We start from the raw sequence: 4,744 nt of genomic DNA, 5'->3' as shown, positions 1-4,744 counted from the left end.
TTTTGAAGAATCTAAAAAAGATGAGAATTGGGTTAGAAAGTGGACTGAACCTTTATAGACTAAAATTACTTTAAAATAAGTCAAATATTATATTTATCTCAAAACAAATTTGTATATTTAAGCTCATCTTTATCGAAATTGATTCAAGTTTTCTCCACCTAAAAATTCAACCCTAAATATGAACATTTTGAGGGAAAAATCGCCTTATAATTAGATGTAATTTATATTCATGTCACTGAAGTATGACTATTTGCATTCGAGAAAGAACTTTACTCGTTATTGTGGTTACATGTAGTGAAGAAAATAAAGCAGCTTTAAAGATTTTTTAACTAGTATTAAAAATGCCTAAGATTATTATAGTACATTCTACAGCTATGGTATTATTCTGGTTGAACGAGTAATGCCAATTGTGAAAAAGCCCAATTCTGAAGTATACAGATAGTCAGAGTAACGGCTACTCACTGAAATGGGAAGGAGACACAGAAATTTCAAGCTTGGCTATTGGCTATTTAGCCGTTTTATATCACGTCAATCATTGGTGATGGCATAATCTTAGGTTCTTTGTGAGGCTCTTCTTCGCAACTGGGTAACTGACAGAATGTGTGTTTGTATGAAGGCTGGGAAGGACAATAGCAGTAAAAGAAAACTCAGTATGAATGGCAGCATTTTTATCAATAATTGAGCATTATTAACATGAATAGCAGAAGAGAGATAAAGAGAGATGTTGCATTATCTTGATAAGATAGGCATAGAGTATAAAATTAACTGCTCCAAGGAATGACAATAGGGAGAAGGCTAAGATGAAAACAACTACAAGTTGCACAACAAGGGAGGAGAGGAGCGAGAAAAGAGAGAGAGAGACTTGCATTTCTATGAGACTAGATGAAATAACATACTGACAATAGGAATGAAAACTAGATTGACACACGCTGCATTTTATATAACTTATTGAGCATAATAACATCTGACATCGGAATGATTACTAGATTGAAAATGTTGCATTTTTCCAATATTGAGCATAATAACATCTGACATAGGATCATATTAGATTGGCACATCTAACAGTATATATGACTTCATTTCTATCAAAATTAAGTATAATAACATGTGACATGTTAGAAACCGTTTAGTAACGATGTTGCGAATAGGTAATGTGCAATGTATTGGGCACTGGTGATGTCAAATCAAGAATTGATTTGTAAAGGTTAGTTTGAGATTGGAAAATTTTCTTGAAAGTTATAAGATTGGGCTACAAGATTTAGATTGAGTTTGAATTTTGAGCATCTGTTTTATAGTTTGTTGTGGAAAATATCAAGGAATTGAAACTATAATCGTAACTAGTAAGTTCAACCAAGTGAAAATTAGGAAACAATGAAACAAAAAACAAACAGTATAGGAAGCATAGAATTGCTCCGGTGCAGGGTAGGCATAACAATGTGGAAACAGATTTAAAATAAGAGAAGTGGAGAAAGATAAAGAAAAAGAAAGAGTATGAATCCTCAAATTATTGATGTATTCTCTCAAAACCGTGATATTGTCAAATCCTTGAGGCATGGTGTTAAATCCTCAAAACACAAAGAAGTTTTCTATTCTCATCCATCCATAAGAGAATAAAATATCATAGAACAGTACTCAGATATTTAATTCATTAATTAAATATGAATTACATGAAACTAAAACTATAAAAACAATCAACTTATCCAATGACAAAATTGTAAGTACCAAAGTGACTCTAAATGAAGATGTCAAACTAATCACTAACAATGAACTTAGATAAAAAAAGGGGCAATTATATAAATATAAACATGTAGTTAATGTCCATTAAACAAAAAATAGCCATTCTATCAAATATGTATTGCATTACATTATTAAATGAAAATTTAGTTTGCAATTCTCCTCTATGATTACGAGTTTGTCCAACAAACAAATAGCCTCCCATGAAAAACTTTTTTTAGGGGGCCATCTGAAATAATTAGCTAATTAGACCAGCGTCTTATTATCTATGTTATTGTGGATCTCTCTTTGACAAGGTATACCAGGAGTTTGTTCATCTCATTAATGGGGATCTCTCCTTGGATCATGTATTACTGTTTGACCTGCTGACGATAAAAAAAAAAAAAAAAAAAAAATCAAATCCTTACCTACCCACGGCCAAGGCCACGACGCACCGTCGCCTCACCGAAGCATCGTCGTATCCCGCACGTCGCTCGCACGTCGACGTCGCTTCTTCGCCAATCGATCTCCCCGACGTTAAAAAGAGGCGAGAGCCCCTGCTCCTTCGGTTCGACAACTTCCGAGCTCTCCACTCTCCCTCCAACACTCGCTCTCTCCGCTCGCTCTGCTCTCTCTTGGACGGATCGGAAGATCGACATTAAGAATCGGAAGCAACGACGGGAGCTAGCAGTTGTGAAAGATAACTTCTACCTTTGCGGCCGTCCAACCTCCTCCTCCGGCGATCCCTCCGACCTCTGTCGTGACCGGGGTCGACTCCGCTCCTAGCCGACTGTCCCTTCCTGTTGAACAGGAAGTTACGAATTTGATGCGAGGCAAGCACAGGAGCTCGCTGGAAGTGAAGGTACTTTCTCCCTGCTCACGCGCTTCTCCAGCCAAAATCCCTAATCCGCCGAACCGAGAGAGTGGAGAGGGAGAGGATTTTTTTTTTTTTGTTTTATTTTATTTTAATTATTAATATTTAAATATTTAATATATATATATATATATATATATATATATATATATATATATATATTATATTAATTAAGTATAATTAATTACAATGATTATTTTTAATTAATCAAATTTAAAATTAATTATTATTAATTAATGTTAATTAATTATACTTTATTAGAATTAATAATGTTTAATTAAGTTATAATTAATTCTGAATTAATTATAACTTATTTTCTTAATTAATTTTAATAATCTTAATTAATTACTTTAATTAATTATAATTTATAAAAAATGATGATTAATTAAAGATTATTATTTAATTAATTTTCTTTAATTAATATTAATTATAATTAATAAAAGAAAACTGTGCTCGCCCTCCCGCCTCGGTCCACGAGCTTCTACCGCCGATCCGCCGTCATCAAAGGTATAATTTCCTGGAACCTAGGCTCTCTCTCTTACCTCGGCATGGGTGTCGAGTCGGTGGTCCTGCTATAACAACTTTTTCTCTAGCGTGGTGCGAGGGGCAACCGGCGCGACACCCGGACACGCAAGGTAGGCGAGTGGCCCTCGGTTCCATATCCTATTATCGGTTTTGTTCCGTGGCAACCGGAAAACCGCCTATACACGCTTTTCTCTAGCGTGGTAGGATGGGAACCCGGTGCGACACCTACGACGAGACCGGGATGTTTTAATAAGTACCCGGGCGGGGGAAAGCAAATTGCTCTAATTCGATGTCCTGATCGCAACGATGCCGTTCGTTTGACACTTAGAGATCGTTTGACCCTTCAAGTGACGCATGGCGCCAAGGCTCATATCGCTTTATTCATCAGTTTGGGTCCTTCCTCTTGTGGTTTGAGATATAGGGGTCAACAATGATCATATAGTTTTCCTTATCCCAAGCGTTGAACGTTTAATCTTTTGGTTCTTGCCATGCTTTAGTTAGTGACTTAGTTTCCATCTTCCCTTTAATAATTGCTTTCATAATAGTAATCATTTGAGAAAGTTTCTTTCATTCAATCAATATATCATGTTAATATTTTTATGCGTCCCATTTTTGAATGTTGGCCATATTTAGTGATGTTTTTAAATTGCTCACCTGATTTTTTTAGAAGTTTTTTATATTTAAAGGAAGAGAACAAAGACAAGAAGTTGAATTTCAATTAAGTTTGATAAAAGAGCCTTAGGAAGACCCTTAGATGATGGATCTTGATCAACAATGAATGATGAGAAATAAATCAACAATGAAGGTTGATTATATTAATATGTGCTAGAAAAAGTTATGCTGATTTATTAGTAGGTCAATGAGCGACAAAATTCCAATAAATAAAGTAAATAACTACAATGAAGCAACCAAGGAATTGCGCATATCCAATGAACAACAATAGGAGCATAGGAGAATGGAGAAATCAATTCCCTTTATTTTTTCTTATATGTCTAGCCACCCTTCTACCATTATTCATACAAGGAAGAAATCATCATAAATGTGAGACATTACTCTTAATCAAATACAAAGTAAAAAAAAACGAAACAATTATGCACTAATATACACTCCTTGAGCTAACAAAAAAAAATATTTATACACCATATTCAAATTTCACATATGAAAACCTAAGCCCCTTGGATTACCACCATAGATCCCTTGAATTGCTGCATTGGATTGCCACCGTGGATCCTTGAATTGCGACGGGTTTTTACAACCTCTCACTTTTTTATGCTTCTGATTTTTCTAATGCAATTCTCCCTCTTCCTCTCTTCTTGTACTCTACAAGGATGTGAGGGCCAAGCAAAAAATAAAAAGAAATTCTATCTGTAAGTCGACTTTCAAGTGAAAGTTTATTGGGATGAATTGCTAGTGAAGAAGAGAAAAACATCAAAAGTGTTGTATCTATATATATATATATTTAGTTTTATGCAACTAAAATGCCTCAAAGTTAAGTTGCACTAGTAATAAAATTTAAATTAAGTTTTTAATTTATAATTTAGATTAACGTTTCAAAGTTGATGGTCAAGATATGCATCAATGAATGTTAAGTAGCTTTTAATAGAATATAGATAGAATGTAATATTTAGAATT

Source organism: Dendrobium catenatum, unplaced genomic scaffold, assembly GCF_001605985.2.
Source record: "Dendrobium catenatum unplaced genomic scaffold, ASM160598v2 fragScaff_scaffold_1470, whole genome shotgun sequence".
Classification (NCBI taxonomy): domain Eukaryota; kingdom Viridiplantae; phylum Streptophyta; class Magnoliopsida; order Asparagales; family Orchidaceae; genus Dendrobium; species Dendrobium catenatum.
The sequence above is the reverse complement of the archived record's forward strand: the minus strand, read 5'-3'. Positions refer to the sequence as shown.